The sequence below is a fragment of the Plecotus auritus genome (assembly GCF_963455305.1).
Source record: "Plecotus auritus genome assembly, chromosome: 2".
Classification (NCBI taxonomy): Eukaryota; Metazoa; Chordata; class Mammalia; order Chiroptera; family Vespertilionidae; genus Plecotus; species Plecotus auritus.
In genome coordinates this window covers 36,879,495-36,902,697 of record NC_137771.1, presented here as the reverse complement: position 1 = coordinate 36,902,697, position 23,203 = coordinate 36,879,495, and the positions used below count along the sequence as shown (strand labels likewise).

General features: G+C 41.2%; 1 protein-coding gene across 6 annotated transcripts in view; it reads right to left on the bottom strand.

Annotated features, from left to right (window-relative positions):
- Positions 1-23,203, bottom strand: part of AGBL4 (AGBL carboxypeptidase 4) — a 1,107,854-nt gene that overhangs the window by 548,557 nt on the left and 536,094 nt on the right. The window lies entirely within an intron of this gene.

Here is a 23,203-nt window from a genome sequence, read left to right as displayed (position 1 = left end):
GCTGGCAGGGGAGCATTTAGGCATCAATCAGGCTGGCAGGGGAGTGGTTAGGGGGTGATCAGGCTGGCAGGCAGAAGCGGTTAGGGGCAATCAGGAAGGCAGTCAGGCGAGCAGTTGGGAGCCAACAGTCCTGGATTGTGAGAGGGATGTCCGACTGCCCGTTTAGACCCGATCCATCGGGTCTAAACGGGCAGTCGGACATCCCTCAAGGGTTCCCAGATTGGAGAGGGTGCAGTCTAGCCTGAGGAACAATCCCCTCCCCCGTGCACAAATTTCGTGCACTGGGCCTCTAGTGTTCCATCAATGTTGAGTGAGTGAGTGAATGAATGAATGAATGAATGAATGAATAAGTGAAAATCACAAATTATAACTGTTATTCAATTCAAAATGTAGGATATTGTTGGAAAGAAGAATAAACCCTTAAATAAGCTAAAGGGGAAGAGCCTACCAGGTTTGAAAAACAGGAAAGCTTCAGTGGGGAGGGTAGCATTTAATAAGGGCCTTAAAAGATAAAAGGATTTCAATAAAAAGGAAATATCAGTTCATTCTGGGTCTATAGATGAGCTTTATCTGGAGGGATATGATTTATGCATATTTGGAGACTAGCATACAAACCAATTTGTAGAGCTGAAGGAAATAAGGCTATGAAGGTAGGCTAAAATCATTTTTTGATAAGCCCTTGAAAGCTGGAGTAAAAATTTATACTGCCTTGGCCAGGTTGCTCAGATGATTGAAGCAACATTCTATGCACCAAAAAGTTGCGGGTTCGATTCCAGGTCATGGTGAATATGGGAGGCAACTGGTTGATGTTTCTCTATCATGTTGATATTCCTCTCTCTTCCTCCCTCCCTCTCTCTCTCTTCCCTCTCTCATTTACTCTATCGAAAATCAATGAAAACATATCCTCAGGTGAGGATTAAAAAATTGATACCTAATTTTACAGGTTATATGAGTGTAGGGGTGCCAAGAGGAATATATTTTAGGAGGATGAAGTTATTCAGTAAAATAGTTCTAGCAACACACTGACTGTACCTAGACGTGAGAGTTTTGTGGGAGTGAGGACGCAGGTATGCCAGTGGGAAAGATTACGTAGGAGGCAAGAGGAAGGGAATTTAGGTTAGAGAAGTGGGATGAGAGTCCCAGACAAAACCATCAGGTCAGTTGCCTCAGCTTGGGGGAACCAAGCATTACCTGGAAGCATAACTGCCAAGTGTGCTCAGAGGAAATTCATTAAAGCCTGTATCATCCAGGGTCCCCAAACAGGATTTCAGTGCTGCTGTGATATAAAATGAATGAGATATAGGCTCTGCTTTTAGAGAGCATTTTAGTCCAAGAAAGAGACACACAAGCAACTATAATCTTAGACATTCTGTGGTAAGTGAGAGGTGTACTCAAAATGCTGAGGGAGGCCAAGAGTCCATTGCTCTGGTTCTGATAAGACACTTTGTAATCTTATCTTCCTAGGACTGCTTTACTCTGGATTCATGCCTAAGTCTGCTACTTAGTAAAGGTATAAGCTCAGAAATGTCACTTAACCTCCATGGAACTCACTTTGTCACCTGCTGCCTAACTGATAGGCCAACCAAAATTATGTCTGCTTGCTTCAATGTTGGAATATCATCTGCCTTTTATATCTAGTCACTGTTCTCAACTCCCTGTGGGTCACTCCACATGTTTCACTGCCCTCTTGCACAGTAGAATATTCAGCTGAATGTGATCGAGAATTCTATAAATTTTGAGCAACCAGAGACTTTCTCAGCTCATGAAGCTTTCTCAGCTCCTTACTGTGTGGGGTCTAGTACCAGCTCTGGACTCTTTAATACTCCTGCTTTCCCATAAACAATCAGTAGAAAGATTCTTCAAAATAGCCTCTAAATGGAACAACACCTACACTAATAAAAGAGAAAAATGCAAATTGACCTTACCTCCGTGACACCCATCAGCCAATCAGGACTGAGTATGCAAATTAACCCAACAAAGATGGTGGGTTAATTTACATACACAGGCCTGGGGCAGCTGGGCAGGGCAGGACGCCTGCTATGAGGGGCAGGGCGGGGGGCGGAGGGAGCTACAGGAGCAGCACTCTGGCCGGCAGCGAAGCCTTGCAGGCTCCCGGGCAGCTAAGAGTGAAGCCAGGGGAAGGAAGGGCTATTCTTGCACGGATCTTTGTGCAATGGGCCTCTAGTGTGTGTGTGTGTGTGTGTGTCTATCTGTCCTCCTGTAACATTCCAGTCAATGATGTATATCAGGTTGGTACTAACCAGAAGTATTAACAGAGTTCAGTGAGGATTGTATCAGTGAGGAAGATACTTAAAGAATTTAGACAAGCCCTGACCGGTTTGGCTCAGTGGATAGAGCATCAGCCTGCGGACTGAAGGGTCCCAGGTTCGATTCCAGTCAAGGGCATGTACCTTGGTTGTGGGCACATCCCCAGTAGGAGGTGTGCAAGAGGCGGCTGATCGATGTTTCTCTCTCATCAATGTTTCTAACTCTCTATCCCTCTCCCTTCCTCTCTGTAAAAAATCAATAAAATATATTTTTAAAAAAATTTAGACAAACAAAAGAATTTCTGGAGGAGCACTAAGAAGAACAGACATGAGGAAATAAATGGACATGGTGCATGGATAGGACAGTATAGAGATTTTCTAGGTTAAGAAAGAGGAGTGTGTTGGAAGTAGCAAAAAGAGTATGAGGAAAGAACCATCCACTCAAGAGAAAATACAGAGAGATACAACTGAGTGACTTTTAGGGAAGACATTTCCAAGAGGTAGATTTATTAAGAGAGATACTGGACATCTTTGGGAGGTGATAAGTGAATATGGCAAGAAGAGTGTCAGAGGACACTGAATGTCAACTTTGAAGAGTTATAAAAAAATATTCCTACTTCAATTAGGAAACTGGCATTAAATCATTACTCTAAAATCCAAAGAGGATTTCATAAATAGCATAGTCTTGAGAATGTGATAAGAAGAGAGGGGGAAATGGTACTGGTAGTGGGGGACAAACAAGAAAGGAGGGAGGGAAAGAAAAAGGAAAGGAAGGAAAGAAGGAAGAAAGAAAGGGACGAAGGAAGGTAGGAAGGAAGGACCAAGGGAGGGAGGGAGGGAGATAAGAAGGAAGAGAAGAATGGAAGTACGAAAGGGATACATGGTTGAGTCACATCCAATATTGGTTCACTGAACATGGATCCTCTCAGTTCATTATTGTTAATAATGATAAACTCCTGGGGTCTATGCACCTATGATATTCTGATTATGTGACCAACCATGGATAGTATATGGATGCTTTAGTCAAATAAAAAAAGGATGAGGGCTTAGCTTTAGGGTCTGGACTATTTCAAAAAGAGAAACAACTAGTTAACAAGGCATCCTAATTGACTGCATCTTGTGGATTTTTAAAGTGTCAAAGCAATTTAGCCGTTAAAGAACTGCATAAAATATTTTATCACATCCCTGCCTTAGTAACTTTAATAAACTGTGTTGCCTTCAGGGACCCAGATGCATATAAATGAACTGCCTTCAACTTGGAGCATCAGGGTCTTTATCTTTTGTCAGCTTAATTATGTGTTTTAATTTTATTTTTAACATTTAAAAAATGACCCACACTAAGAGCAGCCTTGATTTTATAATTAAACAAATGAATATTGTTATATCTGGCATGGCCACAACTCTAATTTGTCATGTTTTACAGGGAGAAAAAAGCTCCATGGTGGTACTCAAGTAAGTCAAACACTCAAAAGTACACCTGCCTATCTTTTGAGAAAATGTAGTGGCGTAACTTGATTGTGTGGCTAACTTATACTAATTTGTCACTGATTCCATTAGAACTCCAGTATGCTTTTAAGCATTTGTCTAACTTCTTTTTGCAGAAGCCTTTGCATGGCATAGGTCAGAGACTTGAAAAGGGTAAAGTGGTACACCTAGAATAATTTGAGCTCCCTAAATCTAAGGCAAAAGATCAGTCCATGGCCATCAGACCTCTTTAAATTCTTTATATCACCTGTTAAACCATTATTATGACTTCCAAATAGGCCCATCTCATGCATTTTCCATCCTGGCCCTTCATAGTAGTTCTGTTCAGTCTTTAGACATGGACCCCTACTTCACAGTTACACACAAACAGGATTCCCAAACCTTTGCTACACTCAGCATCCTAGCCTTCACCTCTTGCACTGAGGTGCTTACAACTCTCCATCCTGACTTACTGATAATCCTCATCGCTTTTGACTTCACGACTTTTTCCCCCATTGTGGACCATGCTTCATTTCCTGTTTCAGAAACATATTAACAGTCCTTCCAGTATGGCTTACTGTCCAAAATATCCTTGACACCCACGCGCCATGTGCATATTCTGGCTCCTTTAAGAGGTATTGAGTATCTACTATCCAATTTTTTCTATAAACCATGATCAAGTAGTTTTCATAAAGAAAACTTTGATTATGTCCTTTCTGCCCAAAGTCATTCAATGATTTCACATTGTTACTAATATAAAGTAGCAGTTACTTAACAAGATACTCAAAACCTTTCTGTCTTTAGCTCCAGATCAACATATTGGACTGACCAGCTTCTAGTTTCCTACTATTATACTAACATGACAAAAAAATAGACCTCTCATTCTTCCTGGAAAGTATTTTATGCTATCTCTCTTTCATGCCTTTGCTCACACTTGTTCCATCATGCCTGGTCATCTTTTCCTCCAGTTTCCTATCTAACAAAACATGTACCCTCTACTAGGAAGCTCATCATAATTTCCATGATTCTATTCTACCTACCACATAATAGAGGGTATCTATTAACCTGTGCTGGGTTGATGATCACATTACCTTATCACTACTCACAGAGGGCTGGCCTCATGGATAGACCAGGCAACTACCTTGGTCTCTAGAAATGCTCCCCTGCTCCTTCCCAAAGGAGAAATATTTACTTAGGCTGTGGCTTGGAGGATGAGAAAAGGTAGCTATAAAAAGAGCACAGCAGGCGAAGGAAACATTATGCACAAAGGTGGTACATAAGTCACTATAGTCTAAAAATTTCAAGTGCTCCATGTTGTGATGCAACTGAGATTCAAAATGGGAAGAAATACGTTTGTTTCTTCTTAATGGTGGGTATGTAGCCTTAACCAGTTTGGCTCACTGGATAGAGCGTCAGCCTGTGGACCAAAGGGTCCCAGATTTGACTCTGGTCAAGGGCACATACCTCAGTTGCAGGTTCTTTCCCGGTCCGGACCTTGGTCGGGGTGCGTGCATGAGGCAACCAAGCAATGTGTTTCTTTCTGTCTTTCTCTCTGTCTTCCACTCTCTCTAAAAAATAAATAAATAATGGAAACATATCCTCAGGTGAGGATTAAAAAATAATAATAAATGGTGGGTATGTAGAATTAAATTAATAATAATCCATGTTTCATGAGACACTGTTATCTGTTCATAACCTTTACTTTGTTTATTAATTTTACTTAATTATTGTAGTGTCCCACATTTGGGCTCCAGTTTGTAGTGAACCCCTTTCACGTCCCACATGGTTCAGCGTTCAGGTTCAGGGTTTGGGCTCTGGAGGAGGCTGCACACAAATGAAAGAGACTGGAAAATATTAATTAGGAAATATTGGGGGCCAGGCAGGAGCCCAACTCAAGGGGAAGGACTCCACTTTGCTCTCGCCTAGCGATCCCTTTTATTAAGACTATGGGATACACCCATAGCCTTTAGGCAGGCAATTTCAATAATATCCAATCAGCAAGAATTTACATAAAACTAGAAGGTGGAAGTTGCTTCAGCTACCATTGTCTCAACTAGACAGTGGGTGGTTGGCTCTGACCTTTCAGAGCTTCAAGGTTGACCAGCCTTCCGGGTTCCTTGTCCACACCTCTCTGCTAGTGAAGACAATAGGTGGCTTCCAACAAATTTTTTTTATTATTTAATTAATTTCTTTTTCAATTACAATTGACATATAATATTATATTAGTTTCAGGTTTACAACATAGTGATTAGACATTTATATACCTTATGAGGTGATCCCCCTGGTAAGTCCAGTATCCATCAGGCACCACACATAGTTATTGCAATATTATTTTAATATTCCCTATGCTGTACTTTAGATCCCCATGACTATTTAATTACTGGCAATTTGAACTTCTTAATCCCTTTCCCCTTTTACACCCATCATCACAACCCCCTTCCCATTTAGTGACCATCAATTTGTTCTCTGTATCTGTGAGTTTGTTTCTCTTTTGTTTCATTATTTTTTAGATTACACATGTAAGTGAAATCATATGGCATTTGTCTCTGCCTGTGTGACTTATTTCACTTAGCATCATACCTTCTAGGTATTCATTTTAAGAGTGTCTTTTGGATTTTTACCTAGAAATAGCATTGCTGGGGATTAGGGTATAAAATGTTCAGTGTTTACAAAATAATGTCAAATTGCTGTGGCCTGAAGAATAGCAATTAGAAAATAGACTAGATGAGCATACCCAATTTAGTTATTTACCTCCCCAGATTTGCTCAGTCATGGTTTTTCCTTGATGGTACTGATGACCACACAGGAAGATCACCTAGCAACCACCCATACTTTGGAAGTTGCACAAAAAGGGGTTTTCTCTTCATAGGAGTGAGGTCCTTCACCACCTTTATGGTGGGGGCCATGTTGCCTCAGCACTTTGACTGTTCTTCCAGCTAAGCCAACTGTGGTTGTAGCTCTAGATTTTTATGTGGCAGGATAATCCAATGGAACCTGGGCTCGTATATTGTATTATGCAACTCTTGCCTCCTGCACCCAGCGATTCCCTGCTGTTGTTGAGGTACAAGGTGTTCTGGGACCTGCTTGATGCCCACACACTCCCACTGGCTCACCTACCCAGGCCCAAGAGGCTGCAAGCCCCAGGTGGGCAAGCATGGAGTGCTGCTGGCTTGCACACCACCCACCTCCTGGGTGACTCACTCTATACCCTGTGACTCACTCTGCTGATGCATCTTCTGTCTGGGAACTAGCTTCACCAGCAGCTCTGGGGGCTAGGTTCCACAACATGAACTATATGGGAACTGATGCTCATCAGGGCACATTTTCACTAATGGGAGAGGAGAGAGACTGAGAAACCAAGCATGTTTGTTGCAAATATGTGACCAGCCAAATGCATGCCTACGTATACTTACTCTACCTCCTTCCTTATATTAATTCCCCTTTGCTCTCACTCTTGGTACTGAGAGTGCCTCCCTTCCAAACTAACAAGTAATATTAGCATGTAAGTTTTTGCCTCAGGGAAGTCAGGTAGCATTCTAGACTAATGAAAGATATATATACCCTCTCCTCTATTTCTCAAATTGCTTGGCCAGCCAACTAGCTGGTGATATCCTTCTCCATGACCCCCTGATCCTAATAATAACTGCATTATTCCTTGCTTAACTGATTACACCAGTCCTTTCTATTCATTATAGGACCTCACATATTTTCTATTTCACTTTTCACAGCTTCATCAATTCCAATGCAGACCATAATTAGTAGGGATTTTTTTTCATCAAGGTGATATTCACCTAACAAAATTGTTCATTTAAAATGAACAATTCAGTACATTCACAATGTTTTACAACCATTCCCTTTCTCTAATTCCAAAACATTTTAACACTCCCAAAGCACTCCCTTGTTCACATACTTCTTTTATTAACACCTTTTCTTCTTCTTTATCCCCAATATCTATCTAATAAACTCAGGAAAACACATACCTATCTCCTCTCAAATCATTATTTGATGAGTGTATGTGTGTATATTGTGTGTGTATATCGTTGCTAGCAAGTTTAATTTCATATTCTCTTCTAGTGAAATAAAGGTTATCAAAAAAGATAGAAATCTTCAAAAGTAAAATCAAACAGAGAATAAAATTCAATGAAATTCCACATTCATATATAAAGCACCCACTATAGGTAAGGCTGCAGGACAATAGGGGGTTCAAATTAACATTTATTGAGTAAGTCCATGTACAAGTCACCATGCACCTCACTGCTTTTTGGGCATTCAATCCTCACACTAAGCCTATAAAGTTAAAACTATTTTCCCTGTTTTTCAGATAAGAAAGATTTTAGGTGAGATATTCAGATAACTAGAATCCAAATTTGCAAAGACAAAGCCCTTGTAACTTAACCATCCTGCCTCAAAATTGGCAATATTTGGGGAACATGTAATAATTACCTTTGTATGTCCTATATAATAAAACCCTAATATGCAAATTGACTGAACAGCAGAATGACCGGTCTCTATGATGTGCACTGACCACCGTGGGCAGACGCTCAATGCAGGGCTCACGGCTGGCAAGCTCAGCAGCAGTGGCAGGAGCCTCTCCACCTCCACTGCAGGCGGGTGGTAAGGAGCAAGGGGTCACAGACTGCGAGAACCCCAGACTGTGAGAGGGATATTTGACTGCCGGCTTAGGCCTGATCCCCTAAGCCAGCAGTCAGACATCCCCTGAGGGGTCCTGGACTGCAAGAGGGCGCAGGCTGGGCTAAGGACCACACACCCCCATCCCCTAGTGCATGAATCTCGTGCACTGGTCTCCTAGTATAACAATATTAAATTTTAAGCAGTTAATTCTTCAATATGGCAATGATCGACTGCTATATAACAAATCATGCCAAAACTTAGTGGGTTATAGTAACAATCATATATTTGCTCACAACTGTATCTATAAGCAATCTGGGCTGGACTCAGCTGGGCAGTTCTGCTAATCTCACAAGGTATCCCTTATGTTGTTGCAGTCAGCTAATGGTCAGCTAGTCTGGATGATCTAAGATAGTCTCACTCACATGTCTAGCAGTTGGTGTGACAGTCACCTGGGGTGCCTAGTTTTCCTTTACATGGTTTCTCATTTTCTAGCAGGTTAGATGACTTTTTTCCACATAATGACAGAAGCATTCTAATAGCATGAAAGCAAAAGAGCAAGGGCTCTTAATGCCTAGCTTCAGAAATTAGTGTCTCTTTTGCCACATTCTAGTGGTCAAAGAGTCATAAGGCCAGCCTAGACCTAGATGGTAGAGAAATAGATTCCACCTCTCTATGGGGAGAGTGTCCATATTGCATTGCAAAGGGGCATTAACTCAGAGACCTGTGTTTCTTTGGAGACCATTATTGTAACAATCTACCATACATATACATATGCCATATGTACAACTGATTGCTTTTCTGTTTTTGTTAAGTCCTAGGCACAAGGACTATTCAAGTGTTCTTTGGAGAGCAGGGACCAAGTCATAATGTGGAAGCAGTGTTTTGAGATCTACAGTGGGTGGAACACGTAGTTGGATCTGAATGTGATTTCCATTTGTGTGGGTTACACACCACCTATAGTCATCAGCACACTCCAGTAGGAAGCTTGATCACAGCCCATATTTAAAATGATTTGGGATCCAACCCAAACACTCTAGTTCTAAATGAGTTTAGAGTGGAAACAGATGAACATTTAAAAAACACTTTTTTTCCTATAAGAGTATGTCTAGAAATAAACTCTGGAAATAAGTGATATGGGAGCAGAACTTACATATTTTCTAACTATTAGAAATGCAGGCTGTATAACATAATAGTCATTCCACTGACCATCATCTTCTCTTGGTTGACTTGTTCCTTCTTTACATACTAATTCAGTAAGTATGACCAACGGCTGTGATGTGACTAGCTCTATGAATTTAAGCAATCTCTTTCTCTGGCACCTTTATGTATCTTTCAGGGAAAGAGTCACCTTTCCCTCTGTGCCCACCCCCTAACCTACAGCAAGAAAGGCAAAGCAAGTGAGGTGGAAAGTGGTAGGAGAGGAGGGTGGTGAGATCACAGGGTGGTAGAACATGTAGGGCCTTGTAGGCTAAAGGAGGACTAGAAATTTTACTCTGAGATGTAAAGCCATTACGACATTTAAGAAGAAGAGTAGTAAGACCTTATTTTTTATGTAAAGATTAGAATATGAGCAAGAGTGGAAGCTAGAAGACAACTGGGTAATTTAGATGATCTTAGACCAGATCTCTGAAGTGGAATACCTTAGATGTGATCAGACTTGGGATTAATTGTGAAGTTAGAGAAAAACAAGATTTGCTGAATGATTGGATATAGGATGTCAGAGGTAAACAAAAGTCAAAAATTAATCCTAGTTCTTTGATATAAACACCCAGTTAAAAATTATTTCCATGAATGTATATATGGGATATTATGGAATTGATAACCTTGGGACAAAGTTGGAGCTAGAGACAATATACATCTGAGTCACCAGTATATTGATGTTATTTCAAGCCACAGGACTGGATGAAACAACTTAGAGAGTGAGTATAGATAGAGGAAATTCCAACATTTACATGTTAAGAAGGAGAGGAGGATACACAGAAAAGGAATGGTCAAGAGGTAAGAAAAATCAGAAGAGTGCAGAGTTTCAAGTCAAGCAAAGAGCTTACGAAGGATGGAGTATACAAGGATTTCAATCTCTGTATGTCCTTGCCAACACCAGTTACCTTTTTTGTTTCTTTGATAATAGCCATCCTAACAGGTATGAGGTGATATCCCATTGTAATTTTGATCTGATAAGCATTTTTCTGATAAGTAATGTTGTTGAACATCTTTTCATATATCTGTTGGCTAATTGTAAGTCTTCTTTGGAGAAATGTAAAATGGTACATGGAAAATAGTATGGGGTTCCTCAAAAAATTAAAAATAAAACTACCATACAATAGGGTCATTCTACTTTAGGGTAAAAAGAACTAAAATCAGGATCTTGAAGAGATACTTGCACTCCCATTCTCATTGCCACATTATCAAAATAGCTAAGATAAGGAAACAATCCAAATGTTTATCAACAGGTGAATGAATAAAGAAAATGTGGTATATACATAAAATGGAGTATTATTGAACTTGAAAAGGAAGAAAATCTTGCCATTTGCAACAACATGAATGAATCTGGATGACATTTTATTAAATTAAATCATTAGTCACAGGAGGATAAATACTGCATCATTCCACTTATAAAGTATTTAAATATTATTCAAACTCATAATAGCAGAGAATGCAATAGTGGGACCGGAGGGTGGGGAAAATCAGAAGTTTTTCAATGGGTATAAAGTTTCAGTTATTTTAAATGAAAGTTATAGAGATTTGTTGTACAACATTGTGCCTATAGTTAACAATACAAGTATTGTGCACTTCAACATTTGTTACGAGAGTAGATCTCATATTAAATGTTCTTAACGCTAAGAGTGTAGATCTCATATTAAATGTTCTTACCACAAAACAAACAACAAAAGCAAAGGGTTACAGGAAACTTGCACTAGAAATTAGAAACACATGTATACAAACAATATATTTAAAGTGTTGTATGATGGCCCTGGCTGGAGTGGCTCAGTTGGTTGGGCATTTTCTCATGAACCAAAAGGTTGCCAGTTTGATTCTGTCAGGGTACATGCTGAGGGTTGTGGGCTCAATCCTAGTAAGGAGCATGCAGGAGGCAGCCAATTGATGTTATGCTCTCATATTGATGCTTCTTTCTCTCCTTCTCCCTTTCTCTCTCTCTCTCTCAAAGAAAAAAAAAAAGCAATAAAAAAGTGCTGTGTGATGGAGTACACTTCATGTGCAAATATAGACGAGGGCTTGACTAGCTTTATCTGACCTCTGGTCTTGATCAGCCAAACCAAGGTTTCATTACCATCTACCCATTCTTTTAAAAAAACAGATCATAACCATGATCACTAGGAAACCACATGTGATGAGAATATGACCTTTTCAGTTAATAAAGTACTTTTACAGCCATATGGCAGATGACCCTCCACAAATCGGTGGGGTTGACAGGACTGATAGGACCATACTCAGCTGAGAAGAATGAGCCTCATAATAACAGAGCAACCAATCAGTCAGATTGAAACAGTGACCCGACTCCCATGTGGTCAGTTTCTTCTGCTTCCCTGTAGTGCCTAGCATGGTGCTTTGCACTTGGAGGGATTGTGTGCCATGACTTCTGCCTCGCTCTGCTCTTTTACTGAGTTCCATTAAGGCCAATCCATTGATTTCATTGTCCACCTGAAAGGGAAATCAAATGGCAGGGGCCAACTTCTTATTGAGGGGTGGAGAGAGAATAGCACCTGCTGCTTGAAAAGAGAACCTGAGATTTGCCGGGAAAATGCAGGTATGACTGAGATGGTAGGAGCTCAGGAAACAAGGTAAGAATTAATGTCAAGTGAAAACCAATATTCCTGAGACAATAAATCACTTCTGCACAACTCTGACTCCAGAGCAGGCTTGCACTGGTTTCACTTGGAGAGCCTTGAACTGAACATGACAGTTAGAAGGCTGTAATACACAGGAATTATAAATAAAATTATGATATGTTTAAGGCCAATTGACAGAGCCTAGAAAAAATCAGTGCATTTGGTAGGGTAAAGTGAAGAGAGAAAAGCTTGAAGTTGGACATATTTGAGCTGGAATCCTGATCCTGTCACTCACCAGCTTTGTGCCTTTGCGGAAGTCGCTTCATACCCCTGAACCTCAGTTTTCTCATCAATATAATACAGTGTTATAAGTATTGGAAGTAATTTTCTCTGTAAAGAGTAAAGCCTGGCAGAAATGTCAAATGTAATATTTTGCTTAAATTTGGTGCTCATTCATATACCTAGCAGCAACACAGCACCCTACATATTTTTAAGGGCTAATTCTACCAGTCATTTCCAATGAAAAATCCTCCCTGATCCTGCATGCAGAATTCAAGTCTCCCTCCTCTGGTTCCTGCAGCTCCTTACACAGAATTCTAATCTTGCATTTATCACTCTATATGCTAATTATGACAATTCTATGTCTGTTTCATCTGCTCATTCAGCATTCTATCCCCAGGGTGTGGCACTTAGTAGGTACTCAGTAAATGTTGAGTAAATAAATGAACAATGTCTTTCCTAATAGACAGTGAGTTTCCTGAGCAGCAAGTAGGTGTCATTCTAGTATTTAATCCTTATGAGAACAGGGGGCAGGCCTATGTTTGGCCTATTGATCAGCGATGCAACATCAGTAACTGGGGCAGTTACTATGGTTGAATGAGTGGAATCTGTATATTTAGCACCCAGTCTAGGACCTGAAACAAAATGGATGCTCAGTGAATGTTTGCAGAATGAATGAGTAAATGAATTAAAACCTTTCTTCTTGAATTGGTCCTGTCACTAAAGTAGGTAGAGCCATCTGCTTGGAGGTAACTGGAGAATAGTCAGTCATTTTAGAGGGTAAGTGTCAGCTAGAGATGGGGCTGCATAGTTCCATATGGACCAAGTCAAATCTTGGTTGTTAGAGCTAGAAGGATCTTTAAAGACTATCCAGTCATCTTATGCTGGTACAACTAACTCCCTTCTGTTTTTCACTCAAATGTGTGGGCTTCTATATTTTGTTTCCATAGTGCTACGAGCAATGGGAAGTCATTAAAATATTTTAAGCAGGTTTCCCTTTTTCAAAGATCAGTGTTGCTGCAGTATTGGGAATATCACTGAGGAAGCTAGTGCAGTAGCTCAATGAAGAATAATAGTAGTTTGAGCTGTGGGATGACAATGGAGATAGTGGAAAACATACATATTCAAGAGATATAAGTATTTAAGAGATAAAAGCAACAGGTCATGATGATAAATTATACATGGAAGTTTAAGAAAGAAATGGGTTAGGAATGCCAGTGTCATGTTTCTATTATTTGAAATATGTTTTTATTTATTTTAGAGAGAGAGAGGAAGGGAGAGGGAGCGAGAGAGAAACATTGATTGGCTGCCTGCTGTATATGTCTCTTACTAGGATTGAGCCCACAACCAGGGTATACATCCTGACCAGGAATTGAACTGGTGACCTCTTGGTTCGTGGGTTGATGCTCAACAACTGAGCTATACCAGCTAGGCAAAACAATAGCTCTGTTTAATTTGTTTTGGTATTGCCAGTGCCTTAATTAGACCTGGAATATAGTACATAGTTGGTGAAAGTTTGCTGGAAGAAGGAAAAAATCATTGTCCAGCAAGCAGAGAACAGAAGGAGCAATATTCAGAGGTCAATACCAGAAGGGAGAGGCCATCAGATCTGTAGGTACTGAGCTGGAATTCATGGGAAGGACTGGCAGTAAAAGGCAGCACTAGTTATCAAGGGAAGAGTTAAGACACAGAGAAACAGCCAGATTTGGTGTATAAGGTAGTATCACTGTCTTAGAAAGAAGACTAAGGAATTAGTTATGAGTTATGATGAAGCTGATGAAGCAGTTATAAGTTCAGGTTCTGGGTCAGAATTCAGGTTCTACCCCTGAGTCTGCCTCTTCTAGCTGTGTGGCCTCCTTTGGGCAATTATTTAACATCTTCTAATCTCAGTTTCCTTATCTGTTATAGTGGGGGTAATAATAGCACCAATCTCACATGGTAGCTAGTAAGATTAAATGGCATTATGCACTTATCAATGACTAGCAAAATGTCCTACTCCCCAATAAAGATTAGCTAGCAACTAATATAGAAAGTCCAGACTAGAAGGAAAATGACAATAATAGCAATTGCCATTTATTTAATACCTGCTATGTAGTAGGCTATTTTCAACACCATTTTAAAGATGAGGAGACTGAGACTCAGAGAGGTTAAATAACTTGCAGGTAGGAGGTAGAAAATTCAAAGCCAAGTCTGTCTAAACTTCAACGCTCATGCTGCACTGCTAAATGCGCTGAATTATTTGAATGGGGTCCCCTTTGGCCCCTAACCAACCAGGTCCTTGATGTATCTAGTGCTAGAGGTACTAATCCAAAAGATAAGGATCACAATTTCCAGGTGAAGGTACTGAGGCAGACAGAATATGGTACCCTCCAGAGAGGCACCGTACATTCACACTCCATGAACCAATAGCAGCATGAGCCACATACATGGGACATGCACTCCATAATTCATTCTGGAAAATGGATAATTATAGGAGGTTGTCAGATTCAATAGGCAAATGCTGGGGAAATAAAAACAAATTATGTGAGAGCTGATATTTGTTCAGGCAGACATCTGTCTTCTGTTAGAGGATTTAGGGATGTTTTTCAACAGCAAGTTTAAAATATGGCTTGAAATAAACCTCTCATCAGCATGGTCTGCAGGGGAGCCAAATTCCTGCTCTCAGTGGGTCTCCTCAAACTCACGGAGGACTGGTCCCCACAGCTATTGTGGGAAGGGAAGTAGGAGGCATATTTAGGCTAATAGACAAACCAAGCTGTCCTCCTCCTCACAATGCACTTTCCACTCCTGGGAGACCGTGATCCACACACCTCCACTTACGCCCAACTCATTCCCACCTCCACAGCCTTGTACACACTGTTCCCATGGATGTCCTCCTCCCTCTGCCTTGCTTTTCCAAACGCATCTTTAAGCTCCCAGGTTCTTCAGAAAACCTTCCCCACATGCTTCATCCCACACTAGGATCCAATAACACTTGGCATCTGAGCTGCATGATCTGGAACTTGATCATCTACTGCAACTTTGGTGTTAAGAGAAAAGAATAGTACATTCAGTCAGAGGAATTAATCCTCAACCACAGCTTTGCCACTTCCTGGCTGTGGGGACTTGAGCAAGGCATATATATATATATATATATATATATATATATATATATATATATGCCTCAATTATCTCCTCCATAAATGGGAATACTAATACCTACATACTTACTCATGGGACTATTACATAGGTTGAATGCATTTAAAGCAGGACTCAAGATAAATTTTTCAGATTGAGTCTAGTGCTATCTAGTGACCTCATCTAAGTGTGCCTTATCTTCTCAGAAGCAGATATTATACTCTCTTCCTCCCTTCCTCAGAATAACAATATGCTTAGTTGCATTCTCTCCTTTTCCTCTATATTCCTACATGTCATATAAGCCACTCAGAAGCCCCAGACCACTGAGGACCCTGAGTCAGTGCCACAATGAATTTGGCCAGTGGGGTTTCTAAACCTGCCAGGTAGATGGTTGTACAAAAGTTGAGGAATATCAGAAGACAGGAGCACTGGCTTCCCCTAGGAGGACCCAAGAATTCAAATCACAAATTAGGCTGAGGGCAGCAAGACCTGTGCAGTGGTATTTGGTTCTTTTAATACCAGGTGGCTTCCGGAGGCTGCGGCACAAAGCTGGCTACATGCCCTGGATGATTACATTAAGCAGTGATCAAACAAGAGGGACGGGGTAAAAACGCTCAACAGATAAGCCCAGTTTCTAGGGCATTAGTGGAATCCCACACCAACTCAGACAGGGACAAAAGGCCAGGGAAACAATGACCACCTCCAAGTGAATACTGAAAACTAGCAAGAAGCTATACTAGAGGGCACGGTTCTAGGCGGAATGAACCTTTTCTCTTCAAGGTTCCCTTAACACTGTTACTACTTTACAACTATCCACTATTAACTCTACCACAGGCAGGCTAGATTTTAGTTTAGGTACCTTGTATCTACCACAGTGTAAATGCTTGAGCCAGGTAGACCTACCCTGACACTTAGTAACAATCTGGTCTTGTTCAGTCACCTAACCTGTTTCAATGGCAACTTCTTCATCTGTTTAGTGGGGCTAATAATATGCCTTGTCCTGGTTATTTAAGTGATATTGGAAGCTTGACATGAAATAGCAAATGTGAAAGTGATTTGTAAACTGTGAAGCATTAGAAAGATTATTTTTATTCATTACATCTCATTTTTCAAATAGGGCTATAAATCCCAGCAGGTGCAAGCTGTTCTTTATTTATCATTTGACCTTATATCCTAGGGGCATAAAGAAGGGGGACATTAATAGTTGAGCTGCTCTTATGCCAGGCACTGTGCTACGGGGAACCTTACAAGTGTCATACAATTTTGTTTAATTCTCCTAATAACTGTCCTTTTTTTTTTTTTTTCTCTAGATCTGGCTACCTCCCAGGAAATAACAGATACTCAGTAAATATTTCTGGATTAAAATACCATAGTTCCACTTTTCACATTTTGGGATTTCAATGATGTAGTGAGAGAATAGAAGTGGTATGAGGGGTATAATTCTGTTAATGAGTGACAAAATGGCAGTGACCACCAAGGAAGCAGGGGGTACTGACTCTGTTTCTAAATATAATCTCACCATCTATTCTACTGAAAAGTGCCGAAGTTTTGCTTCTAAGCCAGAACAAATGTAAAGGGTGATTCTCTTGCCTCAGGAAGCCTCCTGGCCACAAGGTGATGTTTTATTAACATCCATGTTCAATCCTAAGGGTCACATAGAAATGCATAAATCTATCTCTATTTGAGAGGGGATTGGAGGGAGATTTTACTTTGCTTAGCATATGTATATACGTAAAACTGACCTCTATGTGCAATTACACACAAATAGAAAATTGGAAAAGGTTCTACTTCCTTTTAGTTCTATTTGAGTATTTGATGTTTGACTTCACTGGCCTGGCCTTTCTTATTTCCCTTTCATGTCAGCACATAATCACTGTTCCTACAGCCAACTGGCCTCTTCACTGCCCACAAATATGCCGTGCTTATACTGAGAATTCCTGAGACTGCCTCCAGTTGTGTGCCTGCCTCTGTTTGGCCTCTTACAATCTATTCTCCTTATAGTCTCCTTATTCTCCTTATAGTGTATTTCTGATCATGCCTTCCTCTCGCCTTATGCAGCTCCCCATCACATTTGGAATCAAGAGTAAATTTCTTAGTATTTTGAGCTATCTTTCTTCTTTCCTAACCTTCCCCCCATATTCACAACATAAACATGTATATCTATGAAATAGTCACCTGTCCGACTTTTATTGACAAACTGGCTGTTTTTTAACCTTACTTGTTTTCTCTCACTTTAAGGCTTTACAGAAACTAATAAATATGCGGTTCCTCTCCATGTGTAAACAGCTCTTACACTTCTTCAAGAATCAACTGGAGCACTGTGGTCCCATGGAAGACTTCCTTGAGCTCTTGTTCTGTAGCCCCCAACCCACCTTCTCAGGGCTGAATTGGTTCTGCCCCCCAGTACTCTCAGAGCCCCCAGCACCCTATGACAGCATTTCCCACTCCACATGGTAGGTCTTTGTGTGTGTGGTGTGTGTGTGTGTGTTGTGTTTTGTGTGTGTGTGTGTGTGTGTGTGTGTGTGTGTGTTTAAAATACATTTTTATTGATTTCAGAGAGGAAGGGAGAGGGAGAGAGAGATAGAAACTTCAATGATAAGAGAGAATCATTGATCAGTTGTTCCCTGCACGCCTCCTACTGTGGATCGAGCCTGCAACCTGGGCATGTGCCCTGGACCAGAATTGAAAGCAGCTAGGGCAGATGTTTGATTTTTGACAGAATCCCAAGTTTAAACATACAGACTGCCTGACTGAACTACTTGGTTACAGATGGAGAAACTAAGACCCAGCAAGGTGAAGTGACTTGCTCAAGGTCTGGGACTAGAATCTTGATTCTTAGCAATTACTTCAAACACCAAAGATAAATAAAGGAAGGAAGGAAGCTCTCGTGTATCTCATGTGCAAGATCTCAGACACAGAACTGCTTATAACTGGATCTTTCACACACAGTGATCCTCTGAGACACTTCTCATATAACCATTTGCTCTTGTCACTGTTCTAACAGAGGAGGCTGAGCTCTGAGTCCAAGGTCCCCAAGATAAGCCAGGCAGAGTGGGGATTCCGTGCACGTCCTCTGTCTTAGGTACAATGCTCTCCCATCACTTAGGCCATGTTTTGCCCTCATTCGAATCACTCAAGACTGTTCCAACTGCTGTAGGAAAAATAATACAAGAAAAAGGGGGTAAAGAATTTCACCAAATATAGCCTACTAGGCAAAATTATTCTGTACTCAGCATACCGAACATGCATCACTAAATGGAGATCTGAGCAGAAATGAGGAAAAGGAGCATCAGCAGACGAGATCTTGTTTGCAAAAGCCCTATCAGCACAGTTCCCACAGACATGGGTGCAAATGTCATGATATACAGGTTGCTGGGAACCAGGATGCTAATTAGGGCAAAGATGTCTCTTCCTAGACAGAGCCTGGTGCCATTGCTATGTCCTTTAAGAATGACTTTTGACCTTCTATGATAGGTTTCTGTAAAAACTTACATTTAAATGTCAGTGTTTCAATAAAATTACCTCACTTTTGTGCAGTATAGAGAATAAGAACATGGGCTTTTGCAAAGTCAGACAGAGAGGCTCTCACACATTTGGCTTGCCACTGATATAGTGCATGGCCTGAGCTTCTATGAACATTAGTGGCCTCATTTAAAAGATGAAGGCAATGATAATTGTCATGAGATTGTAACACTGTGTTGGAGGTAAAGCACCTGGCAGAGAACACACTATGTGACAGAGCTTCCCTTTATCTCCTTCTATGAATTATAATGCTGTGCCGAGTGTTTTATTTGATCCTCACGAGCATCCTGTGAGTTTAATAAGACAGGTGCTATTTTCCCATTTTACAGACCAAAGAATGCTACATGACTTGCTTAGAAGCCTCTAGTTAATAATTAGGTGAACTGGGAACAAAATCCAGGTTTTCCTAATCGATGTTGTGCTTTGTTTATTCATTCAACAAATATGCACATACTAGTTTCTGTGGATATGGGAGTAAGACAGACCAAGTCCCTGTCCCCATAGAAATCCTTCTTGACGTAATAGATTCTACAGAAAAGGGCATAGGAAGTAGCTGTTGAAACAGAGATGCCTTGCCACAGACACTACAGGCGAGCCAGCTCCAGGCGAACCATGACAGCTCTTGTTTCAGTCCCAGCTGCTAAGGTGGGATCCTCAAAAATGTGACTGGGGTGGTACCACTTGTCCAAAGGGCCAGTTACATGTCACCACGAGAATACAACAAACCCTCTTTCCCTCTCACCACCCTTGGAACAGGCTCTGATGTTACTTTAGAAATGTTTCGATGTGTCTATAGAGCTATTTTAGCATTCTCTTAGTTATACCAATCAACACTTCAAAACAAGAGAAACTTGGACATATGTTCTTCCTGATCATGCCTCACATTGAACTAAAACAGTCTTAACACATTAAAAACACGAAGGAAGTTCTTGCTACTTCCTCTCACACCTCCCTGCCTCATAACCCAGTTTAGGGACTGATTTTACTTGGCTTATGCAATGCCTTGCCTAGTTCCCTGCCCTCACATATCTCTTTCCTCCCTAAAACTGGGGCTCCTTCACTCAATCGCATTCTTGCAAGTATTTAAGGATCCTTCCTTCATCTTCAAATCAGTCTCATCTAGTTCTGTGTCTCAATTCCATACCATGTCCAGGTGACCAGTTAATTAAAAATAAGCTGTGGCCTCTCAAGCCCCATTTCCTGGCACTTTCCCTGCAACTTCATGAGCTTTCTCCTTGTACTCCTGCCTCCACACAGGCTTCCCCCATTCCTGGCCCTGGGACTAGAGTGCCCTTCTGCTCCATACCGTGGCCTGTCCCAATCTGGACATAATCTGCCTTTCCAGCCTTATGTTCTTCCCTCTCTTTCATATAAGTGCTGGAATTAGCCAACATAATGAGACACTGGATCCTTAACATCCCCTACCCCACCCCAATACAAACATATTTCTTAATGCCTACATTCATTCTCCCTTCTACCTGAAATAACCCCATCTAACTTTGGCCTTCAGAACTCCTAGTCAATTCATTCTTCAAGAATAATAAAAAATATACCCTTCCCTATGCTCTCCAACACTGGGTAAATAAAGCAGGAAAACTGTCTAGTGAGAATGAAAGAGTATAAGCTTTACTTGTGTAATCATAATTGTCCCTAGCCTTGTAGTCCGTGGGAAGTTCAGTGAACCCTCTGAACCTCCGTTACCTCATCTGTAAAATGGTGATAATAATTCCAACCCTACATGGTGTTAATAATACCAAGCATGGAGCCGAAACCGGTTTGGCTCAGTGGATAGAGCGTCGACCTGCAGACTGAAGGGTCCCGGGTTCGATTCCGGTCAAGGGCATGTACCTTGGTTGCGGGCATGTCCCCAGTGGGGGGTGTGCAGGAGGCAGCTGATCGATGTTTCTCTCTCATTGATGTTTCTAACTCTCTATCCCTCTCCCTTCCTCTCTCTGTAAAAAAATCAATAAAATATATTTAAAAAATAATAATAATACCAAGCATGGAACATTGCAGGTGCTCAATAATATCGTCAGATAAGAGGATATGTACATGGACAATTGTCGAAGGATTTGGAATGTGATGTGTACCACAAGATTCCAGAGGAGGAGAACTCTCATCTACTTGTTAGGCTCATGGAAGGTTCTTTAGGGCAAAACATTTAAACTCAGCTTTGGAAAAGAGTTAGAATATCAACATAGAAAGACTACAGGAAAAAACATTCTAAGAAGAAATAATGGAATAAGTAACAGCATGCAAGTGAGAGAACATGGGGCACAACCGAATGATCAAATGACAGAGGTTGACTGACACAGGAGAGGGAAGAGTCATCATGAGAAATATCGCCAGAAATGGTTTTGCTGGAAATTTACACTATGTCATCTACATGGACAAATGACTGAAGGAATCTTGACAGAAAACCTGTAAAACATACCAACACTTCTCTGGCGTGGATCCATGAGAAGGTTTTGGTGAGAACAATTTGGCTTTGGCCAGTATTCATAAAAGGGATGAATAAGATTCAGAACTTTTAGTACAAAGGGAAAGCTCAAAGCACACCCCACTCCTGCCTTTTTCTGTTGTTGTTGAGACACAGCAGCCTTTTTTGGGCTTTATTAGAAAATTCTCGTGCCAGCTGTCTCTTTTCTCTGACTCACATTCACACAATATGCCTCTCTCTTAGTTCTTGTCAGCTCTGCACTCAGATACTAATCAGTTTTCTGGAATAGAAAACCCAATGGAATATTAAAATTGGAAAAAGAAGCTTGTTGAGTTAATTTCACCGAAGTGCATCACAACATACTGCACTGTTGTAAGAATGAATATTCAAATAGGAATTCAGTCATGGGGAAATTAATTAAGGAAAATGTTATTGCTAATATTGCTTTTTATACATATACATATACATATACATATACATATACATATACATATACATATACATATACATATACATATGCAGAGACACACAACCATCTATGGGCTCCAGTGTTAACAATAATAAAAGTTAAACATTTATGAAAGTCAAATGCTCAAGACCTCTTGGTGGATTGGTGTTAAAATTTTTAATTATTGTCCTAAAAAGCTGTTTTGAAAGACAAATTCCACCATGCAACTCCTTTGCTTAAAACTCCTCAATAGATCCGAAACCTCCTTCAGAACAAGGCAACAATCTTCAGGGCCACAATATTCACTGTGTGGCTGCATCTCATTTTATTTACTTGCATTCTCCCAAATATGTGGTATTCTTACAAACATCCCTCACTTGCACACACTGTCACATTCTCTGACCCTTTTCTACTCCAGCTTAGTGTCATTTCCTCTTCCCTCAGCTAGAGAAAGGGGCTCTCCTGTGTTGCCCCTTATCACACTGGGCTTAGTGCTAGTTAGCAGCAAACACTATGCACCTACTCAATACTAGAGACCATGCCAGGTAATTGCATACTTGATTGTCACAGTTTCTGTTTACTTGGCTGCTCACCCACTAGGGAGTACATTCACTGATGGATTAAATGAATCTATAGATATAAAAAGCCAGAGACCGTAATGCCATCATGACCATAACGACCTAACGACCTATGACACCCACTGCAGCCAGCAAACCAGCCTGATCCAGGCCGGATCGCCCCCAACACTCCAATCAGGGCGGGGCCAGCTGGCCAACTGCCTTGGCTGGCAGAAATTTGGGGTCCAGGGACCTTGGAGTTGCTCTGTCTCAGTCTCAGGCAGCTGTGTGGGCAAAGCTCTCCTTTGGTGGAAGTGGACCCGGGATCAGAGCGCTGGAGTCGGAGATAGGGTAGGGAGGCTTTCCTGGTGGCCACAGCAGTCCCCACAGGGGGCACACAGCACCTGGGCATCTGGCCCTGGTCAGAACAACAGCAGGAATAGGGGTCGTGGGGCGCAGGGGGCAGTGGCACACAGGATCCAGGAGGTGTGAGGTCCGACATGGGTTCTTACCCCGCCCACTGGGCCCAGCAGCACCAGCAGGTGGGCCATGATGTGCAACGAGGTGCTGAGCTGCAGATGGGAGGGGAAGAGAGCCAGGAGAGCAAAGCTCTGTGCCAGACAGAGCCCTGAGTGGCGTAGGCGGGGCCAGATCTGGAAACCCTGGTGGGGTGGGTGGGGCTGCAGTCC